The sequence below is a fragment of the Leiobunum rupestre genome, chromosome 7 (genome assembly GCF_980474605.1).
Source record: "Leiobunum rupestre chromosome 7, qqLeiRupe1.1.hap1, whole genome shotgun sequence".
Taxonomy (NCBI): Eukaryota; Metazoa; Arthropoda; class Arachnida; order Opiliones; family Sclerosomatidae; genus Leiobunum; species Leiobunum rupestre.
This window is the reverse complement of record NC_143390.1, coordinates 14,784,010-14,806,117: the sequence shown is the minus strand read 5'-3', so window position 1 is coordinate 14,806,117 and position 22,108 is coordinate 14,784,010. Positions and strand designations below refer to the sequence as shown.

Genomic DNA, 22,108 nt, shown 5'->3' with positions numbered 1-22,108 from the left:
AAATAATTTCGGCAAGCTCCGATTTCTGACGAAGAGAACGAAAAAACGTCGAGAAAAATGGCGAAATTGCGAGAAGCAAAAAAAAACACGAGTGGATCGAGTAAAAAAACCTAAGTTCAACTAACGGCAAAAAAGGGGGCTTTAGTTCAAATATTGCTTCGATTTGACCCGGAACATGTCCGGGGCTCCGAATATAGTCGTACCGTCACCGGGTATTCAAGCTGAAAGGCACGACGAGGGGTACGGGACGCTCCGTCCAAGCTAGGCTTAAAAAAATAATTTCACCGTCGATATTTTGAAGCAGTCAGGTCACGTTTCGCGGGGAAACGCTCGCTCATATCTCGAGCGTCAACTGAAAAAATGGAATTCAATTTTCAAAGATTCCCGTCTTCACTCCACCAGCGTCTTCCCCGAGCCAAAACTGAATACACAAAAGATGCAGGGACAGTCGTGAGGGACCTTAACGGGACGGGGGAAATAGTAAAACAACCGCCCCCCCCCGAACAAACTCAACAGCTCTGAGTTTCCAGCAAACACAGCGTTTCTATAGGCGCCGTATAGAAAAATATGCCTACATATATTACAGAAAAAAACACGATTTTTTGCACTCTTTGTAAATTCGAAAATATTACCAGAGTTACAAGCCGAGCTATTTCCTTTTAAAAAAAGGGCTCGGATTTACAGGGACGACCAGGGTATACGTTTTTGCCTGTTAGACTCTTTATGTTTAAAGTGTAATTTAATTTGAACCGAGTGTTAAGGCTTTGAAGGAAAAATGCGTCGTGTTTGGGGATCGTGAACGAAAAAGAGCTTTTAAATTAGTATTAGCAGCCCCTGGAATATTTTTCATCTTCTTACTTTCTCCCGTTCGTTTTTTTCATCTTGCATTTTTTTCTCGTCTCGTTCTTTCAACTTTTAATTTCAGAGTCAACTTTATCGGGTTTTTTTCTTCTTTTAATATGGGACTTGGTTATTTAAAAAAAAATTACCTTAGATGTTTTTCTAAACTAATACAGGTGTCAGATATTTATTACGTTAAATTTTAATAACTTTTAAAGTTAATATGACCTCGGGTATTTGGGAAGGAACAGCGACACCTGACGGGACAATTTGTAGCTGTAGACTTTTTAATCAATTTTTTAATTGTTTTAAAAAGTGATTCACTCTCTAAATTTTAAATTTTAAAGTTCAATATTGTTAAAACTAACATCAATAATTGGTAAAAAACATCATTTCTTTAGTTTTATTGTATGGAATTCAGACAAAAGTGTTAATAGTCCTTTCTATAAATTCCTAGCTAAACAGGCCAATCACTTTCACCTAGGAGCAACAAACACAGCACCCCACACAAGGACAACGCAACCCGTTAAAAGTCGTGCATTTTCTTGTGTACATTTTTCATTGGGTAGACGCTTTAGCGCCTGCTGCAGTCGGAAGGCGAAAATTCGGAAATTGTCTTCCCCCCGCCCGTAAAATGTGCAGCTTAAAGGTTCGTCCAATGATATTTGTACACAACACTGACAAGGAGACTACCCGAGGTGTTACACACCGATTTTATTCAAACTCGGGGGATTGGTAGACCTTCATGTAACTTGAAAAATCCTAAAGGGATTTTATTCAATGGGCAACGGTTTTGCCATGGCAACGAAAAATGTTTTTGACAACATAAAATGGAAATTTTCCTATTGAAAATAACATGGGATTTTTACCGATTCCAAGGGTCCCCCCTGTGAAACATTTTACAAAATTGAAGATAAAAAATTAAAATACCAAAATTATAAAAAAAATGATAAAAATTGACGAAAAAAATCAAAATTGGTCACATTTTGATCAATTTTTTAAATTTTTTTCACAGGGAAATCGGTCAAATCCCATGTTATTTTATGTTGTCAAAAACATTTTTCGTTGCCATGGCAAAACCGTTGCCCATTGAATAAAATCCCTTTAGGATTTTTCAAGTTACATGCAGGTCTACCAATCCCCCGAGTTTGAACAAAATCGGTGTGTAACACCTCGGTTCGTCTCCTTGTGAGTTAGCGTGTATAAAGGCTAGATGCGTTCTCCTTGTTTTTGTTGCTTTCACAAAGACAACATAGTGCTACTTCAGAAGGACTTGCAAACTTACTTTTTCTTTGGTTTTATAAATTCTGCTTATGCACATTCATATTTGATTTGTAATTTCTGAAGCGTCACCCATAACGTCGATTTTCAAAATAGCCTACGTGAAGAAAGTATATTTCAAATTATAGTAAGTCCATAACTGAACTATTTACAAAAACAATGGGATAGAGTTCATTAAATATTTTTAATGGTTTGTATAAAACTATAATCGTTAAATGAGTAGGATTTTGATTAAAAAACAACAACTAGGTTGGCAGGTTTGCCAGATAATTCTTTTTTTGAGCCTCCCTGGTTCATGCAAAATCGGGCCAAGCCTTCTGCCTCTCTATACACAAAGTTTTTGTTGGGTGTGTCGGGATTTTTAGTTTTTTACGCACCTTTTAACATAGGCGTATGTCCAAAAACAATTTTGAGACCAAGGCTCAGCGTCATTTCAAAAGCTCCCAAAATTAACACTAGCCCTTACTTTGAGAAAATAATGATGCATTTATGAATCTGAACATAAAATTGATAATTAAAAACAATTCTAGATGTAATATTTTAAAATTTTATTAATTTTTCTACTAATTTTCGCGTTGGTGAATAAAAATTTAATTTTCATACTTATTCGTATCACGTTACTTATGTTGCCAGTATATACGATATTTTAAATGTACCGGCGTTTTATGCAATTTTGCGCAATTAGCAGTCGAAAACTTTCCTTTAGACATGGAAATACGTAATTCCCGTTGAAATATGGCCAAATATTAGTTTTATTTATAGACTTTCGCGTCCCCATTTTTGTCCGTCCTGGCGAGGCTTGTTAAGATCTTCCGCTCTGCGAGATATAGCTAGCTCCCTAAAGTCTTTACCTCGTATGACGTTTCCAGCTGCTTCCAGCTCATTTACGTAGCGAGGCCTTAGCGAATAGCGCTCTCGAAGGCACCGGTGAAAACGGCCGGACGATTTTTGAGCCGGCTAAGCCTCGGCTCGTGGCGACGTCGGAAAGAAGAGCTATCCGTACGCGAACCGGCGTCTTACGACAATTGATTTCGGGCGCCTTGGCCCTCGATATCGCTGTCAATCGCGACTGTCCCTCGGGTTCTTCCCCGCGTTTTTTCTTCTTCTTCGGGTTATTAGGCGACGATAGTGTTACCGACGAAACGCGATTTGGTTTGCGCCATCGAACAGACGGTTCCGATTCCTTCCCAGCAGGCCGCTTTCCCCGCCGCCGCCGCCGCCTTACACCCGCAATGCCGCATTCCGCCATCTTAAGTCTCGATTAATAGCGACATGAAGGTTATGGAAAGGGCCGCCTCTTCTTTCGCTGCTAACACACGCTGATACTGTCCAGAGACAACCGGCCACTCGCCATCTCCAGTCTATTTAGTGTCCGTATGTACAAACTAATAAGCCGGAATGAGCCTAAGGGACGATCCAGCCGGGAAAGAACAGTATATGTTTTCTCTCGTACATAGCGCACGAGAAACGCTCTTTTCCTTATTACATGGACGTATCAGGGAAAGAGAACATTTTGCCGAATGTAGTACCCGAAATATCCCAGCTTATGAAATAGCGGAATACTGTTATGTGTATTTAGTTAAATTTCAATATTTACTAATGTAAACTTTTATGTGCTGTGTTGTTTCGCGTATTACAGGGCTCTAGTGTGACATAATTATCTATTAAGTATGTCCACAAATAATATATTTATCGTTTAAGTACGTTCATAAGTAACATAATTAACTATTCAGTATGTTCAAGTGACATAATTATCGTTTAAGTACGTTCAAAAGTAACATAATTATCCATTCAGTATGTTCAAAAGTAATATAATTATCCATTCCGTATGTTCAAAAGTAACATAATTATCCATTCAGTATGTTCAAAAGTAACATAATTATCCATTCAGTATGTTCAAAAGTAACATAATTTACAAACAGTAATCAGTATATTCAAAAGTAACATAATTATCCATTCAGTATGTTCAAAAGTAATACAATTATCCATTCAGTATGTTGAAAAGTAACATAATTAGTCATTCCGTATGTTCAAAAGTAATATAATTATCCATTCAGTATGTTCAAAAGTAACATAATTTACAATCAGTAATCAGTATATTCAAAAGTAACATAATTATCCATTCAGTATGTTCAAAAGTAATACAATTATCCATTCAGTATGTTGAAAAGTAACATAATTAGTCATTCCGTATGTTCAAAAGTAACATAATTATCCATTCACTATGTTCAAAAATAACATAATTTACAATCAGTAATCAGTATGCTCAAAAGTAACATAATTATCCATTCAATATCATAATTATCCATTCAATAACATAATTATCCATTCAATAACATAATTATCCATTCAATAACATAATTATCCATTCAATAACATAATTATCCATTCAATAACATAAATTCTGATATTATGACTGCTAATTTTTTATACTGTTTAACAAGCAAGCACCTTACAATTGGGAGACTGTTCACTCAATCTCACGACAAAAATCACTATGTTAATTTACACTGGAAAATCAACCATGTCCGCTGCAATTAGGATGCACAGAATTTTTATTTGGCAATTATCTTCTTCAGTGGCAACAAGAATGTATTTATTTATACTCAGGGAGAATGAATATGTCGAGACTATCGACGGACACGTCGAGGCCCTAACCCGTCACGCTAAGGGGGGGGGGGGAGGAGGCGGTCTTATTTTTTGCGTCCTCGCAGCAGCGTTAATCGCGTCGAAAAACGTAATTTTTAAGAACCAATGAGATTGCAGTATTATTTGATTTTATTAAAGCGGAGGAGCATACCGGGGCCCCCAACGGGTGGAATTGGAGAAACGCTAAAAATAACCTCGACACATTCATTCTCCCTGAGTATAAATAAATACATTCTTGGTGGCAACCACTATTGAAACTGAACTGAGAACGCTTACTTTTCCTATGTAAATTAACATCAAGATTTTTCTCTTTCGAGTATGAGTTATCCGTAGGTTAATCGTTGTTAAAGAAAAATGAAAAAGTTCACTGAAGTATTTATTTGTGACGCACACAAAAGATTAATTGAAGAATCGGAACAAAGCGAGGGATTGAGAGATTCAGCGTCAGCTGAAGGAGGGGGTAGCGGAGGTGGAACTCCCCCGGGTGCTAGTTAAATGTGGCCGCCCAAGAAATTTGTCGACCATTTTATTTGGGAAATACCAAAATTAGGAAACAAAGTCTGTTTCACGAATGAGGGGGATGGCCTCGAGAGGAAAGCCGCTTAAGCAGGCTCAGGAGAGGATCAAGCGATGGATTAAGTTATATTTGGAAGTCGTTTATCTCGTGTTATTATCAGATTAATTATTAAATCACGAGGACACTGACAATCAATTTTGAATAATTAGGGCTTTATTTCATTTTGTGACTGCTGCCATGGCGTTACTGGGAAGTCTTCGAGTGCCACGCTCCAAGGAGATCGTTCTATTGGTCCCTGTTACAGTCTGTGGGGTTTCGGGAAATATTTTGAGCCCTACCATCTCCCAGGGTGTAAATTGCAAAGTGTTTTCTCCGAGCACCTGCAATACATACGATTAAAATTATGCACCTGCAATACATACGATTAAAATTATGCACCTGTAATACATACGATTAAAATTATGCACCTGCAATACATACGATTAAAATTATGCACCTGCAATACATACGATTAAAATTATGCACCTGCAATACATACGATTAAAATTATGCACCTGCAATACATACGATTAAAATTATGCACCTGCAATACATACGATTAAAATTATGCACCTGCAATACATATGATTAAAATGTATGTACCTGCAATACATATGATTAAAATTATGCACCTCCAATACCTATCATTAAAATTATTCCCCAATACATATGATTAAATGTATGAAACCTGCAATACCTATGATTAAATGTATGCACCTGAAATACCTATGATTAAATGTATGCACATGCAATACATATCATTAAAATTATGCACCTGGAATACATATGATTAAATTTATGCTTCCGAATTACTTTGAGATATTCGCCCTCAGTCGCTAAATTAAATCATTATTTTCTGGAGATTTATGTCAATTGAAGTATCTATACACTCGATTCTATAATATGCAGTCCAATAAAATGATTTTCATTAGAGAAATTGTGGAAATCTTCAGAGTTAATTAATTAATTTTTGACTCAAATATTTCAAATATGATGCGTAAAAGTTATAATCAAAATTCCCCAATATTGAACGCTCCGTGATATGACAAGTAATAACGCGAACCTTTAAAAAATTTCTGTTTGTCCTGTCAGAAGACCTTCAAAAAGCGTTAACCTCAAAACCAATTTTTCAAATTTTTAATCTAATTTTTTTTCTTCTAAACATAGAAAATTTTATCATTTCTAACTTACATTCTAAGACATTCGCGTATACTTCAACGCGAAAATAAATATTAGCTTTGTGTTATGAACAAGGATTTATTTATTTATATTTAGGGATAAAAAATTAATCAAATTAATTTTTGACGAGACGTAAAATACAGCGTAAATTAATTTATCATTAATGTTATGTCTTAATGTGTAATCCGTTTTTTATCTATACTAATATTTCACCAATGACCATAGAAATTATAATTTGTCTAAGACTTTTTTTAAATTTTGGAACTGACTAGAGCATAGCGCCGCCGATCCAACGCCGCCGTCACCGACATTTTATCTGGCGTCGAACCGCCGCCGCTAAATTTTGACCCCCGTCGACGAAAAATATTTGAGCTTTTCTACGTAATTAGAATAAATAAACACAACGTATTTGAGCGCACTATTTTTTTATAGTGCACTCAAATTCGTTGTTTTTATTTATTCTAATTACAGCTTTGCACTATTGATGGGTTTATATTTATAATTACTTTTATAATTAATTTTCTGAAGGGGGATATATTTTTACCCCTTAGCGCCGACCCAACGCCCCCAAGGATTTTTGAAAAATCGGCGCGCCGCAGGGTGGTTTTCGCCGAATGCCGCCGCCGACCCCAATCAAATCGGCGCTATGCTCTGTATATGACTCCACAAAAATCTGTAATCCCAGGCTTTTTTACTTAGCAGCCAAAGCTTTGCAAGAATTCAAACGCTTTCAAAAGAGAAGATAAACTAAAGTATCTCTTATTTAATTCAAATTGACGCGTCCCTGAGATTCAGGCTTCCAAGTGACATTGAAGTTCCAGCATTGGTTGCTTAGACAGCTAAACAATTAAGGCTTTTCAGTTTACAAAGAGCCACATAGCGGCCAACGCGAGAAGATTATAAACGGCTATAAATCAGGAAGCGTCTGCTTCGCTGACGAAAATCCAGCTATTTTATTTAACTTATTGATTATTTCCCTATTTTCAATATTCACACATTTTTTACGGTATTTAGTAGAGAACTCATTTCATGATAATGGACTGACCAGTACTTTTTTTTTAAAAAGAGCTAATACCCAAGGCACCACCTTCGACCACATAAGCAATGCTGCTTGTGCGTGATCAAGTAACAGGTGGCCGGGTTACAATGCGTAGGAGGGTGGTGGCAAGCCCTTCATGCCACGCGAGCCAACAGCTCCCTACACTAACTATTACCGTTAACCTCAGCAAGTTTTTATGGGAAGGGGAAACCGAAGATCTCGGTGGAAAACCCCTTTAACTGGAGTGGTAGTCTTTGCTGATTTTGGAAAAGTAGAGTCTTTAGTATTATCAGAATTAGGGATTTTTATTAATATTCTCCTTTGAATAGATTATTTCCGAATGGGATTTATTTTAAACTTCTACGACTATTTTCTTACTTATGGTAAAGGAAAATAATTTATTAATACACAAGATTTTCACAAGATACATCGAAAAATATCAGCATATGTTTAGTCATTACAGGTGGTATTTAAATTACAATTTTAGCACCTTTTCAGAGGGGAAAAGAGGTTATTTTATGAAAAATGCACCAAATTTACTATAAAAGTTAAATTGTTATTTATGGTAAACAAACTTCTTTAAAAAAATATTTCTTTACGGAGTTGCAAGTTAAGAAAGGCAAAATATCTAGTTCATTTCGCGGAAAGATACTAGCCCAAATTTCCGGTAAATCGGCGCCGGGAATTTAGAATTTTAACGGTTTACTGTTGAATTTCTAAGTATAATTTTGCTTTATATTTAAAATGATAAGATTTTAAAACAGATTTAATAATTAATTTTTGGTGAGGCATACCTAAAATAAATCCGTTAGGGTAAGTATAGAACGGGTAGTGACGAGATTACCACGTTGGCGTATATAAAAAAGCATAATACTATAATAAAAATTCAGAGTGCCCTATATGTGAGCAGTCCACTGCAATTTATAGTGAAATTCTTCACCAATTATTGCATGGCGGTCGCTAATCAGCAGACATCTTTTACACTCGGGCTTCCGTTGAATTCCAACGTTAGGATAATTATATCAAAAGTCAAAATTTAAGCCAGAGATTCCAATAGTAGACCGGTTTCGCCCTTTTGGGGCTCATCAGTACTGTGTAGGAACTCTGGCTTTACTCGAAAATCTGCCGATATCAGTTAAACTAATAAAAATTCAGAGTGCCCTATATGTGAGCAGTCCACTGCAATTTATAGGGAAATTCTTCACCAATTATTGACGAATTTTTATTAGTTTAACTGATATCGGCAGATTTTCGAGTAAAGTCAGAGTTCCTACACAGTACTGATGAGCCCCAAAAGGGCGAAACCGGTCTACTGTTGGAATCTCTGGCTTAAATTTTGACTATTGACATAATACTATAATGAAGCTTAAAAATAATTATCTACATTAAATATTTATATTTATGCAATAGATATTTCTTAAATGGATTAATTTAACACGCGTAGGAGCCTTTAGGAATTCAACAGAAAATAGGCGAAATTCGAAATTCCCGCCGCCAATTTACCGGAAATTCGTGCAAGTATCTTTCCGCCAAATGTACTAGATATTTTGTCTTTCTTAACCCGCAACTGAGTATATATCACAGTTTAATAAAATCGTTATAAGGACAAGTCTTAGCGCAACTGAAAAGTGAGCTAGCAGCCGGATGTTGTTTCACCTCTGATCGCATTACGTTGTAAGGCTGCCGCGTCGATAACATCCCTAAGGGGCGAGGGGGCGAGGGGGGCGAGAGATGAACGAAATATAACTCCCCCATCCCGCCGACATCCAGCAAAAACAATCATCCCGACCACGTCTTCGCAGAAAGAAAAATCATTTTTTTCCTCGCATTTCTTGTGGCGGTATCGTTAAAGAAATAGCAACTGAAACCGCTTAAAAATGTCGGTTCTAAATTGGACGCGACCAGCCCTGATTTAGGATTCGAGGTTATTAATTTGGATAAACTTATAAGCCGATAAATATAGAACGTAATCATTTAAAGATAGCTCGAATAATCCGTCGCAATGATGAGGCGCGAAAAGATGCGCGCTCTTAATTGAATCGAGACCGCAACCCCATTATGTATTAATTGCGTTAACGAAGCGCGCTTAATTAGAGCTACAGGCGGGATTTCTTCGACTGATTCCCCTTTAAATATTCCTCATTAATTCCGGCGGAAAGCCAAGAAAAAAAGCCCATTCTAATTTCACTCAACACATTTACATCCAAAAAAGTACAGATCAAACATTCTTCTACTGATTAAAACGAGGTTTTTACTCCGATTTATCTGAAGATGGCGCTGCACGACACTATAGGGAAGGGCTTTCCCGTTTTTATTTAATAACAGCGCGCGACGATTGCTCGGTAACACTTCTTAATTGGAACGAAACAGCGAGCGTACGGTTATTAAATAGAAGACCACCTAGTGCTGTGTAGCGCCATCTTCAGAAAAATCGTAGTAAAAATCTGAGTCTACATTGATTTGAATAAAAATATCTTCAAATTTGACATTAAATTTTATAGCATTAATAATAAAATCCACTTCAAAGACGAATAGAGCATGACAACCCTGATTTTTAACCACGGATAAAAAAATTGGATTGAAAACATTGTGGGACTTTGCGAGCTGACAAGGAGAGTACCCGAGGTGTTTATTGCCGATTTTGTTCGAAGTCGGCCGTAGTGTAGACCTATATGAGATATTAAATTTCCCAAAATCAGACGTTGCACTACCCTTTCGATTTGCCATGGCAACCGAAAATGTTTTTGACTACTTAAAACCAAACAAATCTCCATTTAAATAAGCACGGGTTACGAAAATTTAAACAAAAAAATGATAATCACGAAATGGGTAATTTGGACCACATTTAGGTAAATTTCATCAAGTTTGGGTAAATTGGTACATTTTTGGGGTAAAATTATAAGAAGTTTTGGGTAAAATAAGGAAAAAATCTTATTTTTGTTTTAAGTGGTCAAAACATTTTCGGTTGCCATGGAAAATCGAAAGGGTAGTGCAACGTCTACTTTTGGGAAATTTCATATCTCATATAGGTCTACATTACGACCGACTTTGAACAAAATCGGCAGTATACACCTCCTTGTGAGTGAAAAATCAGCACGTTGTGAAATCTTTGGTGTCTTTGTGCTTTTTATACGAGCAGCTAAATCGCCGAACGTTATCCACGAGGGCTGACCAATAATATTGACGCTTTAATTAACGCACGTTGATGGCTGGCAAATCAAAATAGTGAGACAAACTTATCGTCGTCTGATACCAGCAGGGCCGGACTGGCTAGTAGTTGGCCCCACCGGCTATACAATCGTCTGGGCCCCATTTCCCATTAATGCCAAATTTTTCCTCTTTGGCCCCCAATTTGAGTTGGCCCTGATCTGACCGGCGATCGCCGGTTAACCGCCCGGGCCAGTCCGGACCTGGATACCAGTACTTTGACAGAGTAAGTTATTAAAATTATATTGTAGTGATTTCTTAAATTTGGTATTTCTATATAGGTAAAAAGAAAATATTATTGCTTGAGAAATAAAATCGTAAACGTTTTAATTACCAAAGTAAAACCATTGAATTGGGAAGATTATATTCCCAACTCACTGAGTAAATCAATTTCCCTGCTAAACCAGTTGTCAACTCACGAAGTTTATATGCTCTTCAGAGTGATAAAGTCTGATAATTGATTCATCAAATACCGTGTATGATAAATTTCATAATTAATTAATTAATTAATTATTAAAATAAAATTTGTAACCAAACAGCTTAGTTGTAACTTAAGGTTAAACATTTTCCAATTTGAAAAGTTCTAGTTTTGTATTTAAAAATGACCAGCCGTCACGTGCGCGCCAATATCATGATTTAGCTGCTCGTCTTTTTATTTAACAATTGCACTACTAGTGCCATCTGCCGTCAGAAATACGCGCGTACTTGAATCTATAGTTTGAGTATATTTGAAGGGGTAGCGGAATTAGAGGTAAGATTAGGCTTATGTGACGGGTATAGGAGAGAAGCGCCGTCGGAATATTAATGCCATTGATCCGAGAAAGTCTCGAGGATTTAGACGCAAAAATAACAAACACAAAACCAAGAGAGAGAGAGAAAATCGTTGTCCGAATAAATAAAGAAAACGCAGCGACCGACGAAAGTGACCCCTGGCGGGTAGATAGGGCAGAAACCCAAAGACGTACAGGGTGATAGCTATTGCTCCGTGCTTAAGTTTAAATTTTTATCAGAAAAGTTTTAAATTGATTGTGAGAAGGTTTGATCATTAAAAATTATCAATTCGCCACCGAAAACTATCGCTACGCCGCCTTTGGTTCGCCATTGAAACTTAGATAGAAGACGTTATTAGTTTTTCCTCATCGTTATTCGTAAATTTGACTTTAGAAATAATTATACTTATATTTTAATATAATTTTTGTATCGTTCGTTTATATTTTGATAAGTTTATTTAAGAGAAAACGATCTTATGACTTTTTAATTTGTCTGTAGCAGAAGCTAGATCTTAGGCGCTACCTCGGAGAAGCTAGCGCCGTTACGCCACCTAGACTCGTTTCGGTGGCTAATACACCCTGAAAATTTCGGCTTCGTACATCCACGGCTTATATACACAGATTAGAATTCAATAGCGATATGTGGGGGACCGTTACGAACTGCAAGATGGCGGCCCAGGGGAATTATGGCGTTCGACGCGCCATCTATCGATGAATTATTGAAACTATTTTTTAGATAGTTTTTTTAATTTTTTTGGAATATGGGGTCATGACTCGTGAATTAGCGGATGTTTATTTTAGTTTCTGAAGATAATTTAAATAGCAGTGAAGAAGTAAATAATTATGTCACATCTTCATATTGTTTATTAAATAAACAAGTCTTTGAAAAATTAGGCGGAGGCTTTATTCATATATTTCTTAATTTAGCCTAGGCTTAACCATTTCGTATGTTTAGTAAACGCACGACTAAGCCGTGGTAAACATATTTTGCGCTTTAATAGTAGAGGCCACCTGCATTCTAATTTTAATTATTTATAATTAAAAAATAATTTTTAAAGTACGAAAATAATATTTTAAAACCGTAATATTTGCTTTAGTTATAATTAAATTATACTTACATTTAAATTAATAATAATAATTAGTACTTTTTTCACAATCAAGGTAGCGCTTGGGAAACTATAATTCCTATGGGAATAAAGGCCAGCAGTACGTAACGGTTCCCCTTCTTTAGTACATACACCGAGCTCTAACCTGTCTATAAAAGCCGTTAACCAACGCTGTTTACACTAAGCTTCATTCTGACAACAGAAAATCCACCAGTCGTCTGCTATATTTCCCTTATTTAGTTAAAATTTACGAAAGAAGTTGGCGCTATTTTTTACGCACGAAACCAATAGTGGTTAAGAAAGAATAATTGAAGACCAAACTAGAATTCCCACATGCTGGTATAGCTCAGTTCTATTCAACCATTTCATTGAAGTTGAGGGAAAAAAATCCAGCGATACTCACCCCACCTAGGTTAAAATAAAAAAACTAATAAGACTATTTCTATATAGCATTATTTCGAAGATTTTTCAGTCTACGTTTACCGTTTTTTTCCCCGCGCGAATCGAAGTGGATCGACTGAGAGAAAGATTTTCACTCGGGCCTTTGCTCGTCGGTAAAAGGGTCTTTTAATCAATAAACCGATAAAAACAATAAAAAGCGATGGGACGCGCTAGAAGAGAACGGCGAGGTAGGGTAAAAAGAGAAAGATTCGACTTAAAAGATGCCAAGAACGAAGAAATGGGAGCGAGCCAACGACAAAAGACTGTTTTAAAGGGAAAGCTATAGGCCTTGGCGGCGGCAGCGTCCAGGCCGTCGTATCCCGGCCGTCGTCGTCCGCTTGCGCGGCGCTGCGGACTTTTCGAAGGCCCTACTCTTAATAATGTTACGAGCCAATAAATTAAGGCAGAAAATGGCCCTCCGAAAAACAAAATGGGAAAAGGATTGGGGTACAGAGGAGGGGGGCAGGACATTCGGCTATTTGGGTCTTACCAGGCTGACGAAAATAAGATCTAATGATACGTAATAATGCCCCTGCAGTATCGCTAATTTATGATACTCGATAAGCGCCATTACAGCGTAGTTTTTAATTTGGTTTTGTTTTGCTGCACGGGTTAGAAGCGAGTTTTACAAGCATTAAAAAGTCTTGTACGGGGATCTGCTTAGGCTGACGTACTTTTTTTTAACGGAATATCTGTTAGCGATGATTTTTTTTAATAAAATTTAGAAAATGTTTTTGAGAAACATTTTGTTAAAATTAATACGTAAAAATGTCGGATACTTACCGGGTTCCATATAGAAATATAGTTATCATAAATGTTTCTACAAACATTTCATTTAAATTTAATTTAAAGTAGATTAACAGGGCAGCATAAATTATCTAAAATCTAAATGTATTTAAATTATTAGGACCATCTCGAAAAATCCAAATTGTTCATATACATCTAAATTAATCCTAAAAAAGATTAATCAAGATATAGGTGTACACATATTTAGAAATATCAAGATTAATCAAGATATAGGTGTACACATATTTAGAAATATCAAGATTAATTAAGATATAGGTGTACACAAATTTAGAAATATCAAGATTAATCAAGATATAGGTGTACACATATTTAGAAATATCAAGATTAATCAAGATATAGGTGTACACATATTTAGAAATATCAAGATTAATCAAGATATAGGTGTACACATATTTAGAAATATCAAGATTAATCAAGATATAGGTGTACACATATTTAGAAATATCAAGATTAATCAAGATATAGGTGTACACATATTTAGAAATATCAAGATTAATCAAGATATAGGTGTACACATATTTAGAAATATCAAGATTAATCAAGATATAGGTGTACACATATTTAGAAATATCAAGATTAATCAAGATATAGGTGTACACATATTTAGAAATATAAAGATATCCTAAAACTGACGTGTAACGACGCGATTGACGTCATCAGGGACGTCATTAGGGTTCACGAATAAATTTGCAACGTCCTGTTTAATTTCATGTAAATTCGTTGTTTTAGCTTAAATTATTATTGCAATTATCCAAAAGATATTAAATTTGACGCGTTTTTGCGCTTAAAAAACCTGTTTTCCCAGCCCCCAGACACTCAAGTTTTGCCCCCTCCTGAAAAATCTTGAAATGACGTCCCTGACAGTCATTGTTCCTAATAATAAATAAATGCATATTCTTGCCTACAAAAATATGATTTCACGAAATTCACGGCTATCTCATGATTTCTACTCATGAATTTACATTTGGGCCAATCAGAATGCGTACACAAAGCGGCAGCGTTGGGAGGGGGAGGGGCGATAGGGGTAAAATTAGACATTAGATATTGATTGGCGTGTTTAATAATTCCGGTACACTTAATTTATCAAACTTATCATCAAATTAGAATGGCTGAGAACACAGCGAGGACAGAGTTCTTGGAAATTGCGCGTCGAAGGGAGAGCAATTTACACGAGGAAGCGCGTTTAATTAAATTATAAAACTGTGAACGTAACAAGTATATTCGAGTGTACCTATTTATCGCGTAAACGTGTACCGCGAAATAGGCCAGACCTTTTTATTTCAATATTCGTATTCAGATTGGTAATCGTGTTTCCCAAACAGATTAAAATGGAACCGAACACAAACGATTTTCCTGTATAAATTAACATGGTAAATTTTGCTCATGAGCCTAAGTTTTAAGTACGAAACTTAATTTGAGAGGTAACGAAACAGTTCGATTATGTACAATTTATTTTTTAATTATTTAAATTAAACAAATTTTAATTATTATTATTAATGGTAAATAATGGAAAATATTGTTTTATATTATTATAATATGTGAAATCAAGAAAATCATTCAAAAAAGGAATAAATCAAGTGTAGAAAATCTTAATCTTTATTTTCATTTCTCTACAAGTCTGTTCTAAATCTTAAATGTTTTATCTCCATAAACGTGGGCTTAATAATTCATGGAAATAAATTATTTACCATTATATACCATTATTTACCACTTTTCCCATTTTATATAATAACGTTATTTACCATTATTTACCCCCTGTGAAATACCACATGCATTGTTTTGACCATTTGTTGCCGGTATTACAACGTTCAGTTGGTTTTACCGTTAGTAAAGTTTTTGCGCCTTAACTGACGTATAAAATTACTCGTAATTCTTAAAATAATACCTCTATTACTCCAAAATATGTCAATTTACATTACTAAAGGTTTTTTTATATTCATATTATCATTTACTTTTTTTTTCAATCGAAAGGATGTGCACGAAAATCATTAGATTTCAACATTTGGAGCTAAGCCACGGTCACACAAACTGTCCGTTCTTCAAAACTTGGCCAACAAAAGAGTTTGTGTGGCCAACACGTTGCGGAAAATGTTTTCTCCATTTACACAGAGCAATTGGGTTTGCAACCCGTGATGGTCAACAATGTTTTGCTAAAATGTGGTCGCATGTGAATAGGCCTTTAGTATGCTATCAAGAAGAATCTTGCAAAAAGTTGGAAATCAGTAAAGTTGGCAATCAAAGACCATACTAATAGCTTACATTTAAAGGGGAACGGCCAAGCTTTTCCAAATATGGCCTTATTTCCGTCTTGAAAACTAGCTTTTGGCCCAAAAAGTTGAAACGAAAAATAACGCCAGGTGTTTGGGTTCGAATTTTCGCCGCCATCTTAGGGGCTGCCGCCAGCGCCCCTAACCCCGTATGAGCGTTTTGCGAACTATCCTAACTTTTAAAATGGAGCAATTTAGGCTTAAGTCTCTTATAACTGGAACGCGCCGCGCGTGCAAAACAATTTTTTTGCGTCTTCAGCAGCGCGCGCTTTTGCGTTGTTTTTCCGTCTCACCGACTTCTCACCAGGTGTCGCGGTGGACGCGCGCTTTTCGATTTCCCGAAATTTCTTTATTTTATTAAAAATTAACCACTCAATATTTTTTTGCGGTTTTCGCCATAAATTTTAGTTTTTAATGGGCTGTAGGGGTATCTAACTGGTTAAAGCTTGACCGTTCCCCTTTAATAATGATGTTTTACATGGAGAAGACGCGAATGATTCCTTATGGTAATTGAATTTTTTTAGCACGAAACATATCGAATAGGTGGGTAAGAATGTACTAGAGTTTCTAACAGACCAAATTGCGTAATTACACTCCCATCATCTCTAGATTCGTATCAGAACAAGTACTTAGCCAAATGACCGTTTCTAGAGTCCCAAGAGTTTTGGTAATTACTAGTTCAGCAATGAAACTAGGGATGACGCCACGTTTGGGACAGGCAGTGGGATAGCGTGATTATGAGAACAATACTTACACCGTTACCGATTATAAATGAGATGTAGTGGAGAAAGACACTGGTCACGGAACAAGAAACTTCGTTTTCTTTCGCCTGGAACCGTTACCCCCTAAAAGATTAGCAACGAAAAATACCATCGCGTGGTTTAATAACTGGGAATTGAAAAAAAAAACGATCTATTTGAGTAAAAATAAGAAGAAAAATGGTAATAATTAAAAAAAGGACATGGAACGAGATTGTTTATTCAACTTTATTGCTTAGTATTTCCTTGCCGTCCCAGTTTTAACTATATAAAACAAGGTACGCGACGAAGAAAGTTCGATTCGACGATACTAAACCCAAAGTAAAAATTCCTATAGGAATGTATCAAGCTTTTGCGCTAGTGTATCCTGCTTTAGTAAAAAATACTACTTAGGTCATATTAGGGTTGTTAATTTTCCGGAAAAATAAAATGCGGAAAAATTTCCAGAAAATTTTCCGCAAATCGGAAAAATAAAAAATTTAAACATAAATTACTTTTCAAGGGTTTTTAATGTTTTAAACTTTTTATCGATTTAAAATGACTAATATCAGTAAACATACTACAAAACATGAATAGTATTACATTGTTAACCAGTTTAAACTAGTCTATAGGTTTAGTTTTACTTTTAGATTATAAAAAATGAGGTGACAATGCCGCTTTATTTAAATTTGCAAACAATGTATTAGACAAATCATCGAATGAAAACGTTTTAATATTTTTCGGAAAAATACGGAAAATTTTCCGGAAAAAAGGCCTCGGTAATTTTCAGGAAAATTTTCCGAGCGGGAAATTTTCCGACTTACAACACTAGGTCATATAATGATGAGTTTTGCGCCAGTGGTTGTAATCGATAACAATAAAAAAACGAGTCAGTTGTGTGGTAATACAGAAGAAAAATAAGCTTTGAATAAATGGATAACAATTGTTCGATTTTCTAAAAATAGCCACGCGAGAGTTTAAATTTAATTTCGTATAGGATAATTATTCCCTATATTAGAGCTAGTAAAGTCAACGGCGGTAGGTATAAGACACCGACTCTTATCTTCTAGCCTTTGTTTCTACTAGTTGCGGTAACGGGAATAAGAGTGGGGTCGCGTCGCCACAAAAGCGCGTGTTCAATGGCCTATGTTCAGGGCCGTTTATTTGGAATCTGGCTCGGGGTGATTTTGACCGTTTAAGAAGCGATTTACTTCGCCGCTACGCTTTTAACGACGTTGTCTCCCGCGCGTCAACCGGACCCGACGTCTTCATATATATATTGTCAACTTAAGGGGCCTCTTCAACTAGTAGAACACGACAGCAACGCGCCACTACCACAATCTCTCTCTCTATCTCTTTGTTAAGATGGAAATGAAAAAGCTTCAAGTTCAACATCCGCCGTTCAAATATTTTTGTAAGTTATTTATTTCAATTGCTTTTAAAAATATGTGAAAAGGCAGCTCATTTTAGTGAAAAAAATTTTGTTTTGAGAAAATTGGAGAAATCCTCAGACCGAACTAAATATATTGTTGATGTCACTTTAATAATTAATTAAGGGGGAGGGGAATTTCAATTTAGAGGAGGGTTTTGCAGAGGCCAAGTTTTGGGGCGTGATTACAAATAATAGATAATTAATGCACCTTTGTAAAAAATAAGCGATGATGTCGGTATGTTTTCTGTAAACGTTTTAATTTAGTATGCCTGATGAAGACTGCTTGGACAGTCGAAAGCTTGCTGTGGCTTTTTAGTAATAAAAAGTTTTATTAAAATTCCATGAGTTCCTTCTTTTATATATTTTATTATAAAATTAATTAATCTTTTGAGTTTTTTGAGTTGCAAAAACGGTATCCGTGTGCAAAATATAATTTAAACCCGCAGTGGAACATGAAAAATGTTCCGTTTCGAACGAAAAATGGCCGTACAACTTGTCGTTTTACGTTAGAGAAGTAGTCCATGGAGCAGATGACAGCTCGTCACCACCAATAGCGATACGCCATTAAAATATTCAAATTTCAATTCACGTTGGAAGTCACGCCTTCTATTGAGCGCTTCTCGAGCTTCCATGAAAATTTTTTATCCAGTCCTTCTTTAAACATGGTGGGTGACATGGTTACACTTTACTTAACATGTAAATGCTTCAGAATTTCGTAATGTGACAAGAAGTTATAATAAACCAATCAGTTCCAGTGGCGTAGCCAGAAATTCGTCAAAGGGGGGGGGGGGGTCGAAGTATGTGAATATTAAGAGGGGGTCGAGAAGGGGGTGGAAATTTAGTACAGTCAAAGGTAGTCCCTAAGGGGGGTCTGGACCCGGGAACACCTACCCTTGTCTACGCCACTGATAAGTTCAACTGGTAATTTGAACACGCAAAGGAAACATTTTACTCATAGGATGGTTATGTTAAACTCACCGAATATGTTTGTCGTTGTTTCCGAAGACCCTCTTGAGACAAAGAATTGTTGAACGAAAAGTACCTGAATGTCGACTTCAAACTGTGTCCATTAGCTTCCCATTGGGACCTGAGATCCGCTCTAGAAAAGAGCAAAAGCAATTAAGCAGCATGATGGTAGTTTTGAGGAAAACGTAATCATTCAATTTTATTTGTCTTTCGGATATATTCAAACTTTGAGACTACCCTGGGGTATTTTTTAGTTTGCTAACCGCCAGTCACTTCCTTTTTTTTTGATCCGAGCGGCGGCTTAACCAAGAAAGTAAATAAAATTTTTACAAAGCGAAAAGTGAAATAAACGCTTTTTATTTTTCGATTTTTTAAAAAATCTATAACAATGCACAACAAAAGAAATCGCAAAAACATTTTTATTTTCCGTTAATATAACGATTGAATATTTATTTGGCTAGTAAGGAGGATAAATTGTTTCTATACTTGTTCCACATTTGTTCGAATGATCATTTGTTTGAACTCTGAAAATATGAATCTTTCAAATGTAAGAAATATAATTTTCTATTTTCCTATTTTTTAAGATTTTTAATGTATTTAAACTTCAAAATGATTGTCAGATATATTAAAACGAATATCAGAATAGTATAGGTATGTTGAAACCTAAGCCAAGCAAACGCGCCCTGTCCAACCCTAATTCATTCTTAGACTTGTATTTAACATAAACGTAGTTTTTGAAACACAAGCAACTGCCAAAAAATTAATGGAAATCGTCATTACAATAGGTGTTTCTATAAAATACGGGAGGTCACGGGTAAATGTTTATTCGACGTCCCTCTTTTACGAAGTCGGCCATTTCATTACAGGCCTAATTTAAAATAGTACAGGCAAGGGAGCCTGCACGTGCTCATCAGCTCGAGACGTCGCGTGCACTTGACCACGTGAAGCGGCCTTGCATGCACTATTTTAAATCAGACGTGTAATAAAATGGCAGCTCTCACAAATAAGGATATAAAAGAGTGTATAGTTATTGAAGATTGAGAGCGCGCGCTCGAGTCGACCAAGATTTTGCAATTGGAAGTCCACGTGCGAAACGCGCGTGCCAATAAAGTACTAAAAAGCTTAAGCCCGTGACGCGGTGAAAAACCTTTTATACTTTAAAGGGAGACACCGGCTTTCGAATTTAACCAGTTTCACTCGCTCGTATCTAGTATATGATTGGTCGGATCTGCTATCACGTGGTAAATCCGTGCTGAATTTTTTCAAACTCCGGTGTGGCCGTTTAAGGTTTTTTTTAATTTATTTTATAGAAACACCTATTAAAATTTCATTCGGAAAAGTAAAATTTAAGTTCAATTTCAAAACTATTTTATTTTTTTCACTAAAACTATTACCATATTCTGGTATAAAACAATTAAAACTTCTTAAAAGAAAAATGAATTAAAATTTCACCTTTAATTAACAAAACAGATTCGGACTTACGAAATGTAATTTGGATATTTGCATCGCCATTCGGACCAATGAAATTCCAACAAACGCGGACGACCAAAAACTATATTAAACGAAATTTCATAAAAATGTGGTTTGCATATTTTGGAAAATATTAAAGTGTGTCAGCTAGTTGAAATAATTACTCATAGCCACGCGTGGAGTGGCATAAAATTGACGTCTTCCCCAAAAACATAAGCGCCTCTAGCGATAAAAATGCGCAACTTGAAAACATATTATACAACCCTTTTACAAAAGTAAAGGCTGATTTTTAAATTCGCGAAGTCTTAATAGATGACGCCACCAATCTAAAATGTAAATTTTTTAAATGGACGTTTCGGCGCTAGATAGATAACTCCAACCGCCGTTTCTCCCATGGAACTAATTAGTATCTTTGCTTTAGGGATGATATCACCGTAGGCTGTTTCGAATTTATCCCGTTTTTGGTACAAATCTAGCGGCTTTTTGTAATTCTATTACGCTGTTTCCATGGCAACGCTATTCGTTCGTACCACTTTGGGTAATTTCTTAGCTGCTAGGCGGTGAAGAGAGGATCGACCATTTCCCTCCTAGGGGAAGAATGAAGCGAAGCTATTAATTAGTTCCATGTCGGCTTCTTAAGACCAAAGAATTTCGAGGGAACAATTTCGCTCCTACCGCCAAACCTGCAATTTTAGTAGCTCTATAGTAGCAACTAGTAAAAACAAATCCTAGTGTAGGAGATACCTACTAAAGACGAATAAGCTTTCGTCATTAGTAGAAACAAACCTTAGTGTAGGAGATTCCTACTAAAGACGAATAATAAAGCTTTCGTCTTTTAAACTTTGCAAAAAAGTTTAGTTTATTGAAAAAAATATAACCGTTAATTTGTCACACTTTACATCCGATTAAAAATTATATAGTCGAGTCTAAAGATAATTTTGTTCCGTCGCGTATCTCCGTTTATCCGAAAACGTCGATTTTCTATAATTCCAAAGAACCGTTAGGATATTTTTTTTATAGTCAGCCTCCTATCTTAATTTATTTTAGTAGTCGCTGACTAGTGTGGTTAAAAACGGGGTATAAAAACAAGAAGGACAGCCAACATTTTGTTTTACCCGTCAGAATTAAAATAGGAGTTAATTATCACTTGAATTACATGACTTTGGCCGATCACAAATGTTTTTAAATTAAATGGGATTGATAAATGATGAATTTATGATACGCCATATTCGCCATTATTGATGAGTATTTAGGCAAATTTTTTACCAGTCAAATTGACTAGTGAGCCCCCAGATTTCGATTAATTTTTGTAGCCAGAGCATTTATTTTAGAAGTAAAATGTCGTGACTAGTGCCTCATGT

General features: G+C 35.9%; 1 protein-coding gene across 2 annotated transcripts in view; it reads left to right on the top strand.

The window, feature by feature from the left end:
• mAChR-A (muscarinic Acetylcholine Receptor, A-type) overlaps window positions 1-22,108 on the top strand; it is a 107,268-nt gene that overhangs the window by 58,009 nt on the left and 27,151 nt on the right. The window contains exon 1 of one of the 2 annotated variants that reach the window (XM_090181206.1): window positions 18,211-18,293. The exons of the other annotated variant lie outside the window; for it this stretch is intronic. The gene's annotated coding sequence lies outside the window, so the exon portion shown is untranslated. Of the gene's footprint in view, window positions 1-18,210; window positions 18,294-22,108 lie in introns of those variants that run through there. 2 annotated transcript variants of the gene reach the window in all.